At 34.5% G+C, this 23,948-nt stretch overlaps 1 protein-coding gene across 2 annotated transcripts in view; it reads left to right on the plus strand.

The window, feature by feature from the left end:
• Positions 1–23,948, plus strand: part of SPAG16 (sperm associated antigen 16) — a 983,948-nt gene that overhangs the window by 454,396 nt on the left and 505,604 nt on the right. The window lies entirely within an intron of this gene.

A 23,948-nucleotide genomic window follows, 5' to 3' on the forward strand; every position in this document is an offset into this window, starting at 1 on the left:
ATCATATTATAAGAATGAGCCACAAAATTTATTTATGTGCCCATACAATATCCCTATCTACCTGCAGGATCACCAGGTAGATAATAGTTTAGTGCTGTGCTAGGGAGCTAAAGTAGAGAAAATTTTAATCTATTTACTACGGAATCCTTAAATCAAGTATAAAAAGAGTTCTTTTTGTTATTTCCTAATACATGCTAAAATAAATGTCATTTACAGTCTGACAACTTCTATGTTCTTCCTAAATGAAAAAAATCATAAATGATCCCAATTAGGGCAAATTGTATTTATTCTATGCAAGGGTAGCTTTTTTTTTTTTTTAATTTTTTTTTTCAACGTTTATTTATTTGTGGGACAGAGAAGACAGAGCATGAACGGGGGAGGGGCAGAGAGAGAGGGAGACACAGAATCGGAAACAGGCTCCAGGCTCCGAGCCATCAGCCCAGAGCCGGATGCGGGGCTCGAACCCACGGACCGCGAGATCGTGACCTGGCTGAAGTCGGACGCTTAACCGACTGAGCCACCCAGGCGCCCCCAAGGTTAGCTTTTAAACATGAAAAAGTTACTTCTCCTCCTCAGAATGTTTTGTAGGTTTATAAAATGTACTTTTCCAAGGCACTTGGGTGGCTCAGTCAGTTAAGTGTCTGACTTTGGTTCACTTCTGAGCTTACGATTTGTGAGTTCAAGCCCTGCATTGGGCTCTGTGCTGATAGCTCAGAGACTGGAGCCCGCTTCGGATTCTATGTTTCGCTCTCTCTCTGACACTCTCCTGCTCACACTCTGTCTCTCTCTCTCTGTCTCTCTCTCTCTCTGAAAAATAAATAAACATTAAAAAAGATTTTAAATGTACTTTTCCTCACAGGACCAGTATAATGTTATAATTTTGCAGCTAAGGACATTGAGTTACTTTCATAGCAGTGTTTAAATCACCAGCATTCCAATCTTTTTTTTCCCCAATCTTTATTTTTGCTGAAGGTAAAAAAGAATATTGTGATAGGCAGAATAATGGCCCCCCAAGATGTCCATATCCCAATCCCCCAAACCTGGGGTTATGTTACATTATATGGCAAAAGGGATTTTGTAGGAGTAATTAAGTCAAGGATCTTTAGATGGGGACATTATTCAGGATTATCTAAGGGAACCCAAAGTAATTATAAGCATCCATATAAGAGAAAGCAAGAAGCAGGAGAGTCAGAGAGATGTGGTGATAGAAGGAAGGGTCAGAGTCAAAGAGAAATTTGAAGATGTTATATTGCTGGCTTTGAAGATGGAGAAAGGAAATATGAGCCAAGAAATGCAATGGGTCCAAGGCTGGACAAGACCAGGGAATAGATTCTCTCTTATAGTCTCCAGAAAGAATCAGCCCTGGTGATGTTTTGATTTTAGCCCAGAGAAACATTTTTCAAACTTCTAACCTTCAGAAATGTAAGATAATAAATTTGTATTGTTTTAAGCCCTCGAGTTTGTGTCAATTTGTTACAACAGCGATAGGATATATTACAAAGATTGACAGCCCTTGAGCAATTTAGGTAGTCTTGGGCCTCATTACTGATTCATTTTGAGCAGTTTATGCTTCTCTGAAAAGATCTCTGTCCAAGGGTTTTGAAGAAGCAGCAGTTCTGTGCAGAAAGAGGATCACTGGTGGCCATAAGGCTAAGTCTGTTTAATTGGCTGCTACTGGTTTGAGAATAATGGCCACCCAGGGAGCAGCATCTTCTGTCTTCCTTATTTGATTATATTGCTCAGTAATATGTATGGAGGTGGTAGAAATGTGGATATTGACTATCCAACCATCCCAGGCTTGAAAGTAATTTTTAAAAATATAACAGGGACATAAGTATGTACCTTACCCATTGATGTGTCATTCCAGGTGATAAGTGTGTCGTCTACATTTGCATATGTGGACTTGAGCAAATGTTTCACCAGCATATTACCAGAGTTACTTTCTCAACCTAAAATCCTTGAGTCCTTAACATATGTCTTTTCCACTCCAGCAGTTCTACATTTTAGGTTATGACATTACAACAATGTACTTTTTAGGTCCTAAACTGAGTATCAGTTAGGATGTGTCCAGCTGACAAGAGGCAAAATGACCAACAGTCATTTAAACACACAGGGATTTCTTTATACCATGCAGACTAGCTCAACAAAACTATTACATCGTCTGACTCATTTTTCCTTCCTAAACTGGTATCCTAAGTGTGTTTCTTTTGTCTTCAGGGTTATAACACATGTTTCTGTACTTTTAGGTATCTGGCCACAACTGGCAGAGGAGGGGAGAAAAAGTAAAGGTCAAAGAGCTTTGTCCTTGTCCTTGCCTTTATATGCAAGAAAGAATGGACTGTGTCTCACCAGGTAGAAGAATCATGTGACATGGTCACCATTACTATTAAGATAGTATAGGAAGGTGTATTAGCTTTCCAAGCTCTGTAGTTAGAAAGAAAGAAAGAAAGAAAGAAAGAAAGAAAGAAAGAAAGAAAGAAAGAAAGAAAGAAAGAAAGAAAGAAAAGAAAAAAGAAAAAATGACATTGTGGATAATTGGGGGAGCCAGTTCTCAAAGACTACAAAGTATACATTTAAATGTAAGATGAATTGGTTAACTACTATAGATTCCACAATATTTCAGCTGCTGATCCCATTTAAAACACTGAACTGCACAGAGCTTCAGCAGAAAGATGGAGAATGGCCATCAGACTTATTATTACTTGAGTCTTTTGTTCTTACTGTTCTTTGACTCAAAAAGAAAATACTTGCAATGTAGAATTTTAATGATATTATTAAAATGTATTCTTTTTTTCTATATACAAGGAAACATTTTTCATGATCTCTTTCCTACTTTTACTCCCAAAAAAATAGTGCAGCCACAAATTAATTCCTAAGGAAATCTCTAATATCTCAATAGACTTTCCCTAGCAGGATCTTAGACATAACAATGATGTAAAAGAAACGATTCTTACACTTCTCAAGGCTAATCAAGTTGCAAAATTCTAAAACATTTTGCAAGCTCTCTCACATCTAACATCCAGCCAAAACCAACAATCCTGAAATGAGATCTTTTTTATTATGTATTGCAAATTCCCTTAAAAGAGAACATATTTCACAACCCAGAATGTGACATTATTGTTGCACAGCAGTAAAGTTGATGTGTATGGTGTGTGGCATGCATCCAACCGTGTCATCCATCAATGAAATTTCAGAAGTTGATTATACTACAGAACAATCCTATAGTGGAAAATTACCCACTTTCTCAGGAGCTACTATTTAAAACATCTTTTTTGAAATGAAATTTGCGGCTTCCTGCTAACAGCTATAGAAGGGAGATGAGGAGGGGGAAATGGAGGGGAAGACTTTTCCTATAATGAAAAGGAAGAGAAAAACATAGAAAAAGTAGGAAAAGGACATTTAAATTGGCAATATCCTTAAAGAGAAAGCCAAATGCTCAGCAAACTTTCCATATGCCTGCTTTATAATCACTCTTGAGGTTCCTGGGGGCTTCTAAACAGGGCATTTCTGAAAGAAGATATATTTTTTTGTTGTTTCAAATCTTTTCAATAATCTTTTCACACACTTGGAAACTAGGAATGCACATTAAAATTCTAATAGGAAATTAAGTAGATAGAGAATGAATTTATATTTTGTAACCACTTGATTTTAATAATAATCACATTTAGGCCAGGTCTCTATTACCCAGTGACAAAAAGAATTGAGGCAATTACCTTGACAATTGAGACAAAACCATCCAGAGGATATTGTCCTGTTTAGTTAGCTGGATAATGGGTAAGATGCCTGAAATTGATGGTGTTTATTCAGGAGGTACAGAGCTACTCAAAATGAAAGAGAAACTTTTTTTCCCCCAGGCTGTGGCAACCTCTTGGATTGTTTTCGTTTGATAACTAGTTATTTAAAATATGAATGAGAAATGAAACAGTGGCTGCTTGACTTTGGAAAATCATCTAGAATTTTAGCAGTTCAATCACTGTTCATTAATTTGGGAAGGTAAAAGATTCCATTTAAGGCAGAATAAGGTAAATTCCATACATGTATACAATAAATACCCTGGAGTCTCAGGTGTGGAAGAGTACAACCAGTTATAGGAAACCAGGAAAGTCTTTTTGGAAGAGGTAATCTTTTTCTTTTTAAATTTTTTAAATATTTATTTATTTTTGAGAGAGAAATAGAGAGAATGAGTGGGGGCGGGAAGGGAGGGGGAGGAGCAGATTGAGAGGCAGACACAGAATTCAAAGCAGGCTCCAGGCTTGATCCCACGGACCGTGAGATCATGACCTGAGCCCAAGTGGGATGCCTAACCAACTGAGCCACCCAGGCACACTGGAAGAGGTCATCTTAAAGATCGAATTTCTAAGTCTCAGATATAGCTAGGACTGGTGAGTGGAAAGAGGTAGCATGTGGTTTATGGAGGAATAAGCAAGCTATCACTGGGCAGCCCTAGTGAAAACAGATATAAAGCAATAAGGTTGAAAAGTACATTTTATGTGTTATTGTGCTTCTTTGTGGATCAGAGAATAGTGTAGTTGGATAGAAAAATACTGGAAACTAAGACCAGAAACTATAATAATAATCATTACAAATGAATAAAGATGTGCTGAGGTTTAAGTACATAGTAGGTCCTAAAATATTTCTCAGTCTGAAAACATAGCCATTGCTAATGTCTCAGATTTTATGGCTCTGGTGAAGTTCATTTATTGCCAACTAATTTACTGTGGTATGTAACATTTCCATTAATTCTTGCAGTGGAAAAAAGAGTTTTGTCATTATTATTGTGCTTTGTTTTTGTTTTTAATTGTTCTTAGATGGGAGACATAAACTTTTTGCCATGCCCTTCTCACTCCTAAAAATATAGCCATGAGCATGACAAATGGGGATAAGAGCAATTGATAGGTAAAGACAGACTTACGCTGGCAAGACTATTTCTTCACTTGGGAAGCTGATGGGACACAAAAGCGGTTTGGTTGGTTTTATACATAGTAGTGCTAGGAAAGTAAGGGATTAACTTTCATTTTAGATCCTTGTCTACTTAATTGCTTCTCTATTTGCCTGATGGATATTAGCATTTTTTTTCAGAAGAAATTTTTTCCTTAATAAAACGAGTGAAAATAATCACCTTAATGGAAGCAGACTTAAAATTTGAAAATCACTTAACTATAGCAGTAATTTGCATGGGCTTAGCATTACTCTTTTCGTGCTTATTTTTTTTACTTAAATGTTGATGTATTTTTAAGATTTCATTACTGTTCAGGTTTAAAGTAGAGTTATATTGTAAAGTTAATGAAATATAACACATCTTATTTGGTAATTGAGGACTTATTTTTTAAGTACAGAGAATGCTCTTTCTTGTAGACTGTAATTATAGGTACGTTCATTGTGTCAAATTATGCATGCATTATTAGACTTTCAAACCCCATAATAAATTATGTATATAACTGTTTTGGGGCTTTTGCTTAGTGGCACAAATATTTATATAACCAAAATCTAAGTTATATTTATAATAAAAATTTTCTGAAATCTCTGCATTTTTTAGTATCTAACTTCTTTTAATGGTAGGAAACAGAGAATATTTTAATAACCAAAATGGGATGGAATACCATTCCTAAATATTTTTAAATTCACAGTTAAACATTTATGTTCATTTCCTTAGTCTTGTAAAATAGGTCTATAACATAAAACCAGTTTTAATGCTAACAAAATATGAAAGCATTATAGCACTTCATATAATACATGAGTTAAGAATTGTGGGTTTTGAATAATTTTGTTCTACAGATTATAATTTTATTTCCTTAATTCGCAAAGCTTTAGAATTTTACAAAATGTAATTCTTTAATATGGAGAAGAATCTACTGGATTAGTAATACAAGTAAAGGACTAAGAACTAAACCTGAATAGTATATATTATTATTGTGGTACGTACATTGTACACTTGTTTTTTCTATATTTTAAAAGTAGATTTATTCCCTTGTCAGTTTTCCCAGAATTATTGGCATTTTATTTATCTTGTTTTTGTTTTCTTTTTTTTAATGATTCATCTAATGGTAAGAAATTATATATCTATTTTTTTTTACCAAAAAATTTATGTATACAACTTGTATTTAAGCATTTGATTGCATTACATACATCTTGCCACTTAGATAAGCTTACTAAATAATTGAATTGTTAAAAATAGGAGATGGATAGATTAGGTTTAACACCTTGCTTGCCAAAGTATCATTTTGTTAATACCCAAACTAGATATTGTAGAATATCATTTCATTGAAAAATGAGTTGTTAGTGTACTATGTTCATCTCTTTCTGTATTTGAATTGTGATTGAATGGGGAAATAAATGTTCCCCTGATGCTAACATGTATTTCCAGAGAAAGCTGAGAGACAAAGCTAATATACCTGAAAAAAATTCTTAAATGATTTTAAGATTATTAAAGATCTTTATACAAAATAGCACTCATTTACACTCTTGACCACTACACTCTGTTAAAGCATAATAATCTTCATGATTAGCTATGACAAAGATAGGGAAAGGATATATTATTGTTGTAAGAGGGAATCGAAAATCAACAATTCTGTGTTACGTGTAGGCATCAGAGTACTGATCAATAATTTTGGATCTTTTGTAGCTTTTTCCCTAAAAACTAACTTGAAAGAGATCTATGGATCTCTTGGTTGTATATATATATGTGTGTGTATATATATATATATATATATATATATATATATATATATATATATATATAGTTGTATATAGATAGGTAGGTAGGTACATAGATAGATAGTATAGATCTCTTGGGTTGGTATAAAGCAAGAATCCAACAATCATTTTTTTTCCATTAGAATCTACATTTCCAGTAAATTAAAACTGAAAGACTGAAAACATCAGCTTATAATCATCTGACTTTTCCCCCTCCCTAAGCACTATATTTAAGTTTGAAGAATTCAGATATTTTGTTAAGAAATTGAAAAGATGCTTAAAATTCAATTATTATTTGGTTTAAAATTTAAAAATTAACTTGCTGAGAAATTTGAAAGTGATTCATAAGTGTGGAAATAATGAAAAAAATAATGACCACAATTTAATTGAGCACCTCATATATGACAGATGCTTTCCTAAGTGCTTTCTATGTATTTTAATTTAAATTTTATTTAATCCCTCAATATTTATGTTCTATAAATGAGGAAATAAATGTATAGACAGGTAACCCAGATTATGCATTTAAAGTATGGAATGAATACTTTATGAATGTGAATACTAATATGAATTAATACTAATATGAATACAAATTATGAATATGAATATGAATTTTAGGAGTCTTAAGAAAATTATACAAAGGAAAAGCTTTATTTCTTATATATCTCAAGAAAGCTTATTTCTTAAAAGTAATTTTTAGAAACAAACTTATTTTTAGAGTTTAATGTTTCATATTATTTGAGAAATTGTTTTATGAAACTAGTTATGGAGAACCACATAATCCATAGTTACTAATCCATGTGCTAGGCCCACATTATAACCATCTACAAATCTGTAAAAGCAGCAGCAAACCTAAAAGCACAAGGCACATTAGAAGCTACCTAGGTAGGTACTTTGATGAGGATCAAATTCAGCATGCCCAAGATTATGAAAAACATGTTAAAACATGTTTAGTCTTCCTAATGCGTGTCTTTTTCTTAAGATTTGGAATTTAGAGAGCCAGTAAATGCATACCTTTTTTCCTTGGCCAACTCAAGATCTCATTGAGACCTAAACCCAGGCCTCTGAAAGATGGAGATAAAATATTAGCTTTTACCAATAAAAATTAAATTAGAGGGATATTTTGATATGTGGCCACATTCACCTTTTTACTACTCTACTCTTGTAAATAGGCTAAACTTTTGGGGCATAGATAATGCTGAGTGATAGTTGGCCTATCACACAGGGGCCTATCCTTGTAATGTACAGCACATAGGAACTGAAAAAGTGTGTTCACTACAGGCAGTGAAGAGACAGAAACTAGAAGGAACTGAGCACTATGAAGTTAACTCTTTACTCCAAAGTTGCCATGTGGCCATATAGACAAGTTATTCCTGCATTCTCAGAAAGAGTGAGTGATGTTGTAGAGAGGGGCTAGGAGTGTAAGCTTTAAAGGAAGTTCCTCATTAAAAACACAAAGCCTGGTGACAGGCTTCCTTCTAACAATATTTTATTATTTTAGTAATAATTATAATTTGATAATTTTAATTATTTACAGCCATTTGTAGAAGTTATAGATTTTTCATAGTTCAGAGAAGCCATTTTGGGTGGCAGTAACATTAGGAATAAGAAAGCTAAAACGTAAAGGTCAAGGAGCCAGCTGCCTTCTAATTGCTGTCCTCATATCTGCAGACTGTCAGAGAACAGAGAACAAGGAACATTCATTTTGCATAAAGATTTTCTACTTCCCTTGACATTTCCAACAAGTCAGTAGCATGGCCAAATGAAACCTGAAATAATGGATGGGAAAAGTTAGGTGGGAGGACTATCCAGTGCAAGAGTTCCAGCTCAGCCTAATTAAGATTCAAAAATCAGATGGAAAAGATGAAGGCAAAGAAGAACAAAAATTACAAGGAAATTGTGATAATTGTTGAAAATGAATGAAAATGGTGACTTCCGTTGTCTCTGATTTCTAACAAGACTTCAGGGACTTGCAGCAAAATGTTTTGGAATTTCTAACACGTAAAAAGATTATTAGGTCAAAAAAAATAATTCACATGAAATTTGAAAATCATTTTATATAATGTTCACAGTATCTACCAGTTTTCAGAAAACTAAATTAAATGCTTCAGATTACAATCCAGTAACACAGGAAGGATATCTTATATTCTCCTTGTTCTGTTGGTTAATGAAATCTTGAACTCACAGTAAATAGTCAATAAATGCTAATTGATTATGGATAAGTTGTAGGCTGTAAGAAGCATAGATAATTTTTTAAATTAGGGTTTTTTTTAATATTTATTTTTGAGGGAGCATGAGTGGGGGAGGCCCAGAGAGAGAGGGGGACAGAAGATCCGAAGCAGGCTCTGTGATGACAGCAGCCAGCCAGATGTGGGGTTCTTGAACTCATGAACTGTGAGATCATGACCTGAGCCGAAGTCAGACACTCAACTGACTGAGCCACCCAGGTGCTCCTAAAATTATTTTTTAAATATTCAAAGCTATAGTCAAGTTTTTACTGTCTTTACCAATGAAGGGGAAGCAATGTAATAAATAGGAAGTACTTTTTAAAAACAATTTTTAGTTATTCATCTACATGTTATATAACTGCTTGAAACTGATTTGATTTCCAAGTTAAAGGTTGTCACAGGATAATAATAAAATAATTTTGCATACATGGCAATGCAGATAAATTGAAAACACAGGATCAGGTTCTCAAATATTTACTAGGTGGCAGTGAAGAATGACACTGGAATTCAGCATTTTTCACAATGCATGTATAACATGGTAGATATCCAAACAAAGTCTTTCTGGCCCTAAAGTCCATTGACTATGACTCTAAATGCTATGATTTATACAATAGATTAAATACTTTCTCTTATTAAAACTGCCATAGAAAACAAATACATATGATAATAAATTGAAAAAAGTGTTTAAGTTGTTAATATTTTATTTTACTCTTAATCATAAGGAATACAAAATTTAATACTACAATCAAAGTTATTTATGAAAGAAATGCTTTTGTTATTTCAATAGCAGTAATTGGGGTAAATGTAAAAAGAAGCTTTTGTTTCTGATTCCATAAAAAGAATTTCTCAAACAGCACAAAGTATAAAATAATGCATCTGTGTTCATTAGTTTTTTTTTTTTTTCCATCCTAATTCAGATGGTGGCAGGGGGGAAGCCACAAGACCTCAGTGATGTACATCAATAAGTATTTAATGCTTGGGCATCTGAGATCATCATCTAGGCAAGTCTACTGTTTGTAGCTAGATGTTGGTTCTTCTAGTCTTGACTATACTTTTATGCGTGGGGGCAGCTAGTAGAAAGTGAAAATCTGGACATCTTAGTTCCACTCCATGTTTCTCTCATCCCCCATTAGGCTAGGGAAGGTACATTCTTGTCATGATGATGATAGAGGGCAGAAGAGATAGCAAGCCTAATCTTACAAATACTCTTCAAACCTTTCCAAGTGTGCCACATTTACTAACATGTCATTGGTTACTCTCAGTCACATGGGCAGGTCTATAGTCACAGTTGGAAGAGATACTGCAAAGTTACACTGCCAAGGGACTGAACACAGGAATGAATTGTAGATACAATAGCAGTGATCTTAAAAGCTGATGTTTATCTGTGTTCCACAAAAGTAAACATTTCATGGAGTGCCTGGGTGGCTCAGTGGGTTAAGTCTCTGACTCTTCATTTGGCTCAGGTCATGATCTCATGCTTGGTAGGATGAGGCCTGTATGGGGCTCCATGCTCTCAGCTTGGGATTCTCTCTCTCCCTCTCTCTTTCCCTCTCTCTCTCCTCAAAATGAATAAATAATACTAAAAAAAAAAAAAAACCAAAAAACTAAACACATTTCAGAAGAGAAATAAATGTAAAATTTGAATGAAACTATTACTGTAAAGTTGCAACTATGTGAAAAGATCCAGTTTATTCTTACAGATACTTTTATCAGTGTTGCTAAAAAAAAGTAAAAGAAAGAAAAAAACTAGTTTTAAGAGTAACTCCTAACTATATATATGTGCATGTGTGCATGTATATACACACATACACACACACACATACATTTATGTATATATGTATGTAAGTATGTTGGAGCCATATATTTTCATCATGAGAATAACCAAAGGTTATTTGGGGATAATAAAAAAGCTACTTACTGTAAAACATAGTCATTAGTCAGATGATTTATGTGAGGTAAATTGATGTCTTAATTATTTTTCACAAGTGAAAATATATCAACTATCATAAATATAAAAAAAACTGTTGTGGTTCTTAAAAAGGTTGAAAGCTATTTAAAAAAAATTAATTTCATATATATTTTTTAGGAAAAGAGAGCTTATCAACAATCAAATATTTTTCCAATCTGATAAAACCAATTGAAAACTGTGAGAAGAAAAGATTTAGTGTGTGTATATATATATTTTTTATGTTTTATATTTATATATTTATATTTTTTATATTTATATAAATATATTTATTTATATTTTTATATACATTTTTATATTTATATAAATATATTTATATTTTTATATACATTTATATATTTATATTTTAGTGTGTATATATATTTACATATATATATAAAATGTGGTACAATATAAAATAATATTATGTATCTATGTATATTGCCACTAAAATTACCTGCCAAAAAGGCCTAAAGAAAATTCTCTTAGAACAAGATGGACTTTAACATTTCATTGGGGAGGAAATTAAAGTATCTTGTTTTATATCCCTTTCTTTGCTTACTGTTTTTCTGATTTAATTACAGTGTTCTTGTGTGATTCAAGACTGATAAAAATCTCAAGAAAATCAGTCATGGCAAAAAGCTATGTTCCTTCTGGAATTTCGATTAATTTGACACAAAATAATATACTTATAAAATATTAATGGTTTTGTTTTCATTGGAAACAACTGATCTAAATCAGTGAGACCCCTTTATATTAAATTTAAAATATTAGAAACTATAATTTCATATTCCATGAAACAGACCAATAATGTTCTGAATTAAATTTAATTTCCTTTGTTACTTGAAGACTGTGTCACTTTCCTATTGCTGCTATAACACATTACCACAAATTTAGTGACTTAAACCAACATACATTTCTTATCTCATGGTTCTGTAGATAGAAGTCTGGGCAGGCTGACTGGGTCCTCTGCCTGGCATCTCACTGGGCTAAAATCTAGGCATCGGTAAGACCGTGCTCTTGTCTTCACTCTGAGGTGGAATCTGCTTCCAGCCTCATTCAGATAGTGGACAAAATTCAGTTCTAGATACTTATAGGACTGAGGTTCCTTTTTCCTTGCTGGCTGCCAGGGTAAGAACAATTCTCATCTTCTAGACGTCGTCCACATTCTGTGATCCATTTTCCCCTTCCTTCAACTTCAAAGCAGATAAGGTGGATCGAATCTCATGCTTTGAATATCTCTGACTTACATTTCTGTCTCATTTTTTTTTTAATGACTGCTGTAGATTAGATTAGACCCACCCTCCAGGGTACTTTTCTTACTTTAAGCATATTCCCAGACTTCAAGGATTTGGACATTGTTGGTTCATAACCCCCTTGAAGGCTTTCTGTATGTCATCTGAAATCAACTCCCGTACTCAGAGTTCAGGAAGAGACTGAAGAAAGAGGCAACCCCCTCCCGGTTGGTAGTTGTTTTAATAATCAAGGAAACTTAACATACAAGCCTTGTCTTCGGTGGTGGCAATACGAATAGATCCCTGAGCCCACCTGCCAAATCTTAAAAGTTTATATAGAGGACTTAACTGGGTTCAGTCATGTATATCATGCAGATATTCTCCACACCACATCACTGTCTCAAGGCCATGTCCTTGGAGCAGCCTCTGGTAACAGGAAAGACAAACAGAACCCACATTCCAAGGACAGGAGAGGGAGTGAGGAGGCTATGACTGCCCAAGTTCAGGTCACAGGTCAACCAACTCTCATGTCTTTTGAATGACCTCCCCTTTCAGACATGGACATCTTTAGGAGATAATTCTGTTTACAAGAACTCACTATCTACTATGTGAGAAAGAGCTGCCAAAACTATTTAAAATAAGAATTGGAATAGTTAATTTTATTGAACACCAGGAACTGCACTAAGCACTATTTATGAATTATTTCATCTAATCTCCTATATGAGCTAAAGGCACTTATTATTCCTATTTTAAGGAACAGGAAACCAAGGCTTAGGTATCCTCCAAGTGCTGAGTAACACAGACCACAACCTTGAGAGTAACTGCTATGTAGAGCTCCATTGCTTAAACTATTGCTGTGATTGTCTTAACCAAAAAAGAAAATTATCATAACATATGAAATTCCTTCTATTTCTGTCAAACTAATAACATGCTATAACAAAATAATTTCCTTTTGCCAAAATGTTCTAGAATAATAATGATTATTTTTTAATTTTTTTAATGTTTATTTATTTTTGAGAGAGAAAGAGAGAGAGCGCAAGAGAGTCAGAGTGCGAGCAGGGGAGGAGCAGAGAGAGAGGGAGTCACAGAATCTGAAGCAGGGACCAGGCCCCAAGCTGTCAGTGCAAAGCCCAACGTGGGGCTGGAACCTACAAACAGTGAGATCATGACCTGAGCCGAAGTCAGACATTAAACCAACTGAGCCACACACGTGCCCCAAATAAGAATGATTGTTATTAACACATTTGCAACTTTGTGTTTAGAACTGCCAGTGCCTAACTCGACCTAAAATAAAAAAGTATTTCTCATGATTATCTGCCCACATCATTCTTTTCTACCCTTCGGTTTGAAATCTGCTTTATTGCATTAGCAATATTGATAAAGATGTGGGGAAGGGGCGTGGAAGCAGCTGATCTGTTGTAGAAGAGGATGGAAATATATATAATAAGTGAAGTTATTAAATCAGGTGAAATTTTACAGGTCACTGAAAACTTAGATTGAGAAAAAATAAAGCAGAGTGCTCAAGCACACAAAACCTTAGCCTCAGCATTCTTATACCTACATGATTGAGGTAAAGTGGAAAACAACACACAGGAGGAGGCTTGAACAAGAAGGATTAAGGGCTTGATAAACACTGCAGCAAACACGTACCACCTCTCCTGGTTGCTCTTATAGTGAGATTCTTTTCCTTGCTAAGGATTACATAAATAAACAAAATGTTCAAATGTCAGTTGTATATTCACACCCACATGCCTGCACATGCATGTGCACACACACACACAATGCAAAAAGTAATTGAAGGCAGAGCCATATGGTATAGGGAAGCTTTGAAAAATTTTAAGAGAGTCTCTGCTGCAGATGTTAAATATGCATAAGGAAAGTAATTTGAGTTATTTATAAAAGGAGGTTCAATTAAGCTGTATCCTTCAGATAATTGGGAATGGTACATACCTTTATTTCTCCCACGAATCGGCAGAAGTAAAAATAGATAATATATCATGGAATTGAATATGCAGTTGCTCCTGTTCTTTTATTTATATATATTATATATATTTATATATATTATATATATCATTTATATATATGATATATGATATGTAAATTGTGTATAATATATAATTATATTATTTATATATAATATATAATATAATATGTAAATTATATATATATATATACACACACACACACACACATATATATATATATAGTTTTATAGAGAGAAAGCAGGAGAGAGGACAGAGAGAGAGAGAGAGAGAGAGAGAGAGAGAGAGAGAGAATCCCAAGCAGGCTCCATGCTCAGTGTGGAGCTCCACACAGGGCTTGATCCCACAACCCTGGGATCATGACCTGAAATCAAGAGTCTGATGCTTAACCGACTGAGCCACCCAGGAGCCCCCAGTTGCTCCTGTTCTGACTGTAATATTGGTCTGAGTGTAAACAGAAACTCCAGTGCTTACCTGAGATTCTAGCAGGTTGCTGCTTGGATTGCTCTCTCTGTCCCCTTTTCTTACCCAAAGTGGGTAGTTAGGAAAAGAACAACTAGCCAATACACCCCTCTTCATTTCTGTCTCTCTCACATGGAGAGGAAGGAAGATGTCAGTAGCATTTACAACCTAGAGGCGAATTCATATGAATAAAAGATAAAACAGCACCTACTGCATGGCAAATTATCAAGACACATTTCCTGTCGGTTTCTTGCTTTTCTAAATCTGTCATTGTTTGGACCTGTAGGGTTTAAGTCCTACCATCTTAGGTGTTTACCAGTTCTCACTTTGGCCCAGTTGGCCACCTAATTCCACCCCGTGAACTTAATTTTTCATTGTATTCATCAATTCTGGTCGCCAACCCTGAACTTAATTTGTTTGTGATTTTTAAATAGCTTTAGTGAGATGTTTTTGTAGCTGAGTTTTACTCCTGTCCCTTCTTCCTCCCACATTCACTGGGAAGATCAGGGGCTCACTCATGGCAGCTCCAGCTTCCCCTCGAACATCCTTAGTTACATACAGTGAGTGCCACACTAGGAAATTAGTGCCATTTCTTGTCCCCATCAGTCCTGCTGCATGGACTCTGACACAAATGGGCCAGGGTGATATAAACACAGTCTTAAGACACTTTTTAATATAGAAATTGATATTCAGAATGATCTCTATAATTTATGATAATCTCAACATGTTCCTTAAATTCCAAAACATGTTTCTAAAAAAGTGCTAAACATTACTATTTCTCAAAAATAAAGCAATCAAAAATATTTAATTTTGGCTTTCTAATTTATTTATCAAATATGTACCAAAAATAGAGCTGGTAGTGAAACATCATTACAACCCTCACATTGGCTTGGTGGTTTCTAATAAATTGGGCCACATTCAGAACAGAATTCTGTACTATAGCATGTAAATTTACCTTAATTCCATATCTTAAGTAGTAATACTCCCAATTATTCCTAGATTATATATCTCAGTCGTATTTTTAAATATTCTCCTGGAAAAGAGATTTCATGATAGAGCTCTTACTGTGGGGATGTTTGACTTTAGCTTAAAAAAGCATCTATTCTATGTCACTATTATACTAAGATGTGGAATGGAAAATTTTTATATTCATAGCTACAAAGGGTTCTTGTAAATTGCTGAAACATGAAATAAGCAAATAAACTTTATTATTGAAATGGGTTTCTTAAGAACATAAATGTGTAATGTAACTTTCAAACCTGTTAAACCATAAAGAACTACAGTGATTTCATAACATGAAGCACAGTGTGTATAAAACTATGTAGCATAAAATGTTCAGCTGCTAAAGTAACAGGAAGGTTCCAGGAGATATTTTCATAAATCTGAAAACAGTTAAACTGTTTTGATGATCTTCCTCCTTCCATTTACCTGAATAGCACGTCCTGGCTTCCTTTGTCTTTGGAGTTTATACATTTAATTTAGTTGAGTCTGTATTTGAAATGGTCTTTCATATAGTAGAAACTTCAGCAAGCTCTAGAGAAAATTAAACGATATTCAGATTAAGAGTATCCTTTTCTAAGTTTTGTTTTATTTGATAAATAAAACAAGAATAAAGTGAAGGAGACAGAATAAATGATATCACATTTTTATGTGAGGATGACTTTTGTTCAGGGCCACTGGTCCCCAGGTCTTAAAAATTTTCATTTCAAAGACAATTTGGAAATGGCATCATTTATGCATTCGTGAGAGTGGGAGCTTCCCCACCCTGTGAAACAGAGACATCCAGTTGTGTAGATGAGGCCACAGTACATTTTGAAAAATTATTAGACAGCATATTCGCATATATGTTGACTTTTCATAAGTGACTTTGGGTTGATTGTTAATGAAAAATCTTTACCTTTGCATGTGTATTTGGAGATTTTTGTCATATTAAAATACAAATCTATAAATCTCAATGGAGTGTTTATATTAGTCTAGACATTAGTATAACAAAATTAAGATTTCTCTTATTTATAAGTATGGAGTTGGTTTAATTTATTTAGGACTTTACTTGAAATTTATTTAACTTGAAAACTCTTCATAGAAAACTTATTACATCTGAAATTAAAGAAAACTTATTTTAAAAATACACATTTGTGCTATGCAATTCAAAGAAAACAAAGATTTTGGGAAAGTTGAAGGGAACTGCTTCTTTGCATGAAGTGAGAAAAGCCAAATAATTTATATCTCGTTAAAAAGGATTTGGTTTAGTTTATCAACTGCTTATATGGATGAATGTTAAGATGTTACATAAGTTGTGTGTAAATTTGTTCTTTTTATATTTGGCCTTTTGAGTATCTACTGTGTCATCTAAGTCACTGCTTAAGGCCTTTCCCCACTGATGACCCAGAACACACATCCAGTCTTCCTTGCCTCACCTGTTGATGGTTGGATTAGCATTACCAGCCAGATAGCAGGACAAAGTAAAAACTATTTACTCCAAATTTACTGTAAATATAATGTATATACAATGTTTGCAAGAACATCGAACAAAAAATTAAAAAGGAGAGGTTAGCCTTTCTGACTACCATTCAGGGCATTATTAATAAGTCTGTAAACTGTGACAATGCCCACCTATTTAGTAAAAATAAAAGGAAGTGCTACTTTCCAGATCTTAACAATATAAATCCTACTTAGCTTTGAATAAAATCTGTAGTATCACAATTTTTAAATTTAAAGTGACAGAGAAGTATTAATATTTAATACTTCACATTTCCTTCACTGAATTCTAAAAATGAATATGACCTGATACCTTATTTTGACAGATTTCTAATTATTTTGTTTTGTGCATACATATGTTTTATGAGTTTTATTCCATTTTACTTTGGCACTTTTTAAAGTACACTTAACTTATTTAATATTTTTTATTGGTGAGAACAACTTTGAGTTGACACTTCCTAAAGACAATGATGAAAATCTTAGTAAGCTAAAGTGACATCTGTCATAGTAATGAGAAGCTATATGTTAAATGGATTTACAGCCATTATTCTTAGGTTACTGCTGTACAGCTCTAGCTAAATGTCCTGGTTTCCTCTCTTGCTCTGCACTTTCTCATTTTCCATGTAGCAGCTAGAGATCTTTTAAATACTTACCAATTATATACCATTCTCCTACTTAAATGATCTTGTGATAAATTTCGGTCTTCTTTTCTCAACCTATGATGCCCTACATGATCTGGTCTTTGTCTTTCTACGGTTCCTCATCCATCCTCAACACAGCCCTCCTTGCCTGCTCCAGCAGTCCCCCTGGTCTTCTTTCCCTTGAATACACCAATTTCTTTCAGCCATTGTGCTTTTACATGCATAGTCACCTGTACCTGAAATCACCTGCCCCTATATCATCCTAAAGATGCTTCTTCCTTCTTGCCATTCTGATGTTAGCTAGCATGTCATATCTTCAAGGAGGACTCCCCTAACCACTTCATCAAAAATAACACACCCCCTCAATCATTGCCACATCACTTTGTGTTTTTCTTATACTTGAATCATTTTGTTCAGTTATTGTATTGCTGCTATTTGTTTCCCTCCATTCATATGTAAATGAGTGAAATGATGAGGGTGATGCCCCTGTCTGTTTTGCATACTGCATCATAGGCTCATGATACATATTTGTCGAAATAATGAAAAAAGTCGCATGTTAGAGTGCTTTGTAAATCTCGATGCATATCCAATTATAAGATGCAATTATTAGCTAAGCAAGGAGACAAGCCTTTTATATATACCTGTCTGGGTAAGCTGGATAAAAACATATGTTATGTGTGAGGGTGTGCTGTCACTAAGGATAAGTAGCTAAGTGGTCACCTAAAGTTTATGGGGCATACATTTTGATATTGATTCATTTTCAAACTACTGTGCATCTTCTGTGTTGGAAATAATTAGAGCCTGTGAACTGAAGTGAAGGAAACATTTACAATGCTGAATAACCCAAAGTGAAGACAGGGGTATCTAATTAGTCTTTCTTGTGACAATCTTTTTTTTTTTTTGGATTAGTATTCTTCTCTTTGAAAAGTCTAACAGCGGTGCTTATGTCACTGACTCTACTGATAATTAATAGTGTTCGCCATACACCTACACATATTCCTTCCAAAATATTCTTGTGTAATGCCACTACTGGAAAGAACAATTTCAATTAGAGAGGAGAGCTTTTGAAGTATATATCATGTGGTCTATTATAAGGAATGTGTCCTTTTGTAAAATAAAAATCTCTCATAGAACATAATAGTTTATGTAATTTGCCTGGGGTATTGTTTAACAAAACATTTTATGGATGCTTCATCAGGACATGACTTGATAAAGAAGCAGAACTAGCATTCATCCACATTTTCTTTTTTTAAATCCCTAAGATGTTTTCCTGTACTATTTCCACCCTAGTCACAAGCTTATTAACTTGGGAATGAGATGACAGGGCCTTTGTCTTTGAATCTTGTAATTATAATTAATAGTAAGTTAAAGGGAAGCAGAAAGCTTATATTCAAAGTTTAAAGTAAAATGACTTTGTGGCACTTAGGGCAGGTGCCAGGAAGATATTCAGTAAGAGCTCATTATTCTTATTAATTAGAACTTCAGTAAGACATCTTTGAGAAGCAAAGTCATTTTATGGTTACAAGAGGGACACCTCTATTTGTGGACCGAACTTGGGGAGAGGAACTGTGCTGTTCTCATCTCAGCAGGTCTATGACCTAGCAGAGGTTTTGCTCGATGGTCCACAACTACTTTGTCCCAGTTGTATACATGACGACAGGAATAGGAGGCAGTGTATACATACTGTCCACTGTTTCCCTCAATGCATTTCTTAAAATCATATCATAAAATAAACAACCACAGAACTTCTTTAGGTTTACCTGTGAAAGTATTATGTTTGGGACCTGCCTTTTTACCAGATGATTCGACATCAAATAAAGCCCAGCAGTGACCGATGTCTGTCAAACCACATGGAAACATCATTTATCTCTAAATATCTACAATTTGAAGTATTAAATTTACTACCCATGTTCTTTAAAAGAAGCATGTATCGTTTATAGAAGTTAACTACATGGAGGGCCAGGTTACGATGAAATTCAGTAGTGTTGAATAATATAATAGCTAACATTTATGGACAGCCAACTATGTTCAGATATTGTTTCAACCACTTTACATATACCAGCTTCTTTTACCTCACAACACCTCTATGAATGAGTTTTATTTTTCCTTTTCACAAATATGGAAACTGAGGCTGAGAGGTTATACAAAGTAATTAGCTATTAAGTTGTAAGCCAATATTCAAGCTAGGCATGCTGGCCTCAGTGACTCTGTGCTGTGGTAACATTCACTGAGGTTTCATTACTTTTTTACCACTACTCTAAGTCCTGTACATGTATTTACTTATTTAATTCTCAAAAAAACCTCTGAGGTCTGTATCATATTCTTCCCATTTTTCAGATGAGGAAGCTGAGGAAAAGGCTAGTGAAGTGATTTGTCTAAAGATGCCTAGCAAGTAAACACTGGAGTAAGAGTTCAAACTCACATCTTACTCTGGAGCCCACACTCTTAAATACTAGTCTACTCTATGCCATGGCTTCTGCTTCTGTTGTCATCAAAAAAGGAAAAGGCAGCTGAGGTTCTGAGCTCACTCTACTGAGAGACTTGGACTCTGGAGACATTCTGTTCATATGCATGTCCTCACTCTGTCACTTGCTGGCTTCATGACCTTAAGCAGATCACTTAACCTGTATGTGCCCCAGTTCTACGATCTGCAAGATGGGTATAATAGTAGACCTAACTCACAGGGATATTATGACCATTAAGTGAGTTAATGTTTGTAATTTTGTAATCAGGAACCTACTCCTATAAAGTGTTCATTATTTCTCCTATTCTTCAAAGTCCTGAAAACACTGATTCAGAGATAAGCAAAATGATAAAAGTTGAGGCCTGAATATACTGGGGAAATTCTCAGTGAAATAAAAGTCTATGGAATCAACGCTTACTAAATATCCTTCTACGTTTTCCTTTACAGAGTGCTTATGGAAATAGGTGGATAAAAATTCAGTGCTCTCTGAAATCTTGAAGTACATACAAGGCTCATAAAATTAACACCAGAGAATAAGATCTTTCAGAAAGATCTTATTAAGTGCAACATACAATTAATCAGCACAGAAGCTTTATGCAGACAGGAAGTTGGAAAATGCTACTCACCTGGTTTTCCCTACAACAGCAGAGCACTTTAGTTGTAAAGGGTGGGGTCCACTACAGCCTTTAAGACACTCAGAGGTCAAGGGGCACCTGGGTGGCTCAGTCAGTAAGCATCGAACGTTGGCTCAGGAAATGATCTCACAGTTCATGGGTTTAAGCCCTGCATCGAGCTCAGTGCTGACAGCTCAGAGCCTGGAGTCTGCTTCAGATTCTGTGTCTCCCTTTCTCTCTGCCCCTCCCCCATTGCTTTCTAGCTTTCTCTCTCTCTCAAAACTAAAGAAACATAACAAAAAAAAGACACTGAGAGGTTAAATGGTACCCAGCTCTGATATATACATTGACAATTCCTAGATGTGTTCTTTAATTCTATTAATAGGGACTAAATAACTTAAGCACTTATGTGAAATAATATCTCCAATCTCTATAATGAGAATTTATCGATGTTTATAATATACACATATAAATAATAAACTATGAAAGACTGATACTAAGTAGAAGTAGCTAAAATCATGAGCTCCAAAGTGAGACTGTTGTGAGTTCAAAGTCAGCCTCCATCCATTACCACATGTGAACTTAAGCAATTTATATAATATCCCAATCTCTGTTTACTTAGTCACAAAATAACAAAACTAATTGTTAATAACTGAGATACTTGACAAGCATTTATTGAGTAGCTACTTTGTACCAGCCATTGTTGGGTTTGAGTATACAGCAAGTATACAGCAAATGGACAGACCTAAACCACTGCCCTCCTGAACTTTCATTGAACTTGTAAGGATACAAAAACATACCATTTCTGGTGTATGTTCAATTTTCAAACAATGCTAGATATCATTGCTTTTAATCGACAATGAAGAGGAAGAGGAGGAAGATTTCAGATACCAGTGCCTCACTGCAGAGTTGACAATAACACTGAACTTAGGTACCTTGGGAAATATTTCTGGTCCATGGCCCTTAACTTGTGTTCCCAATCTTGATCTTCTCCCATATGGAGTGATCTGAATTGGGATTTGCTAATTTTCATAGGGGGTCTTTATCACTATGACCCAGTATTTGCTGGTATACTTATCAGTGACTAATTCAATAACAAGTATTGATTGATTGGTTGTGATGAAAGCATTCTCTTCTGTATATGCTGGATATAGTTCTCTTCACTTAAAGACTCTTTCATGAATGAATTAAAATATATTCTTTAAATAATAATATATTAGTTTCTTGACTGAAATTTGTCCAGAATGATTACAAGAAAACTCCTTTATAGATAGAGATATTAAAAAAAAAGAGTCCATGTTAGAAAAGAATTACATGAACAAAGAAGCCTGAGAGTGTGATAACTAGGATAAGACCATGTGAAGTAGAAGTGGATGTTATAGATGGTTTGGAGGAGGCCCCAAATTAGAAGAGATCAGGAAGAGCCTGGAAAAAAACACTTTCAAGACTGATTAACTACCAATGAGTTTGTTTATATTTTTTTCCTTAACTTCTACAAATAGCTCCCCTCACAAAAGTCATTTTGGAAACTTATCTCTCAAAGTCCGTAAAGACATCAATGATTTTAGTTATCTTACTTAAAGAGGGTAATTTATCATCTAGTCAAGTGTTCATGTGTCTGCCAGGAAAACTGTGAGCCAACATATATCATACTCAGTAGCTTCAAGGATTTGGTTTTCCTTCTTCTATGTGTTTGAATATAGAATTTATTTCAATCTGGCCTTTTTTTACCTCTCATCATATTTTTCTTCTAATTAAGTTCTGTAAATGTATCCTCTACCCCATTTGAGCTGTAATAAATTCCTTTCCTGAGTTGGTCTTCTGAAAGTCACAAACTAACATTGTGATGAATTGCAAAATGGCTAATTTCCCGTTTGTGTTTATTTTGAGCAACAGAATGCTGGGGAAAAATAGGGTCTCACTAGAAAGAGGGTCCCGGTCATAGTGGTTACATGCCTGTAAATTGATTATTTCCAACATTGACTGACCCCAGCAGATTTCCAAAACTATATAGATCTAATGTGAGAAATAATTTTCCAGACTCAAATTCTGGGATTTTAATCGTATTACTGGAAGGGATCTATGATGAGGAATGTTTTGCTCTCATGTAAGCCCTGGAGTTAATGATGTAGGTGTGGACTGAGACCATGATGTCATTGGGAAAGCAATTTCCTAAAGTCTACATTGCAGAAGAGAGAAACATGACCATTCATAGAATGGACTGTGGGAGAAGTGAATGTGTAATTTTTATTTTTTAAAGTCGTTTTTTGTTTTGTTTCACTATATAGGCAAGTAAATGAATTATGTCTTTGATTTGAGATGGCTATGTTGAAATTGAACAATTTGTTGGTAATATATTGGCTAAAATTTTAATAGGTGCTTAACATTGGGCACATTTGTTCCTATTATATTGTAAAGCATAGATGAAACTCTATATAAATAGGATTAAAACATTGCCATAGATAAAATATCAGGCATTAACCTTGTAGACTCTTGATTTTAGAATGGTTTAACTCCAATATTTAAATAGCCACAATGATCATAGCCCAGTTCAAATAATACTGCTTAATGTGTTAATCATTAATTTTACATACTTCTTTCTCATTTCCCTCTATGCCTTTATAGAGTGGGAATTGCCTTATGCATCCTGAATTCATTACCATAATTTGTGTACTGTGCATTGACTGAAGCCAATTTAAGTGGCATATTAACACAGAATTTGAGCTTCTTTGCTTTGTGTAGATAGTGGGCCATGGAGTTAATGTTTCATTTACAGTATTTGTTATAGAGCTGTGATAATGTGGTTATGATTCATGATCTCTTCCTGGATAATGTCTGATTTAAGATATACTGTAGTCTGAAAAGATTCTTGATTTTCTATAATAAGCATGCCTACTGGTTCAAATACCCTAACGCCAAATTATCATTGGCATAACTTTTCCTCCATAAAAGAAAAATCAGAATTATTATGTTCAAGTCAGGATTAAGACAGGAACATCACCTAAACCAATCATTTTATTTTACAAACGAGGAATCTGAGATCCAGTGAAGTTTGTTAGGTTGATGGTGATTGTGAGAGCCATCACCAAGAGGTAGAAGCTGGCTCTTTTGACTTCTGAAATAGTACTCTGTGAGCAGTCCTGTGGTCCTGCTTTCCTGAAATGCGATTGTTTGTTGTTGTTTATCTACTGTTGTTTTGTTTATTCAAA

Source organism: Acinonyx jubatus, chromosome C1 (assembly GCF_027475565.1).
Source record: "Acinonyx jubatus isolate Ajub_Pintada_27869175 chromosome C1, VMU_Ajub_asm_v1.0, whole genome shotgun sequence".
NCBI lineage: Eukaryota > Metazoa > Chordata > Mammalia > Carnivora > Felidae > Acinonyx > Acinonyx jubatus.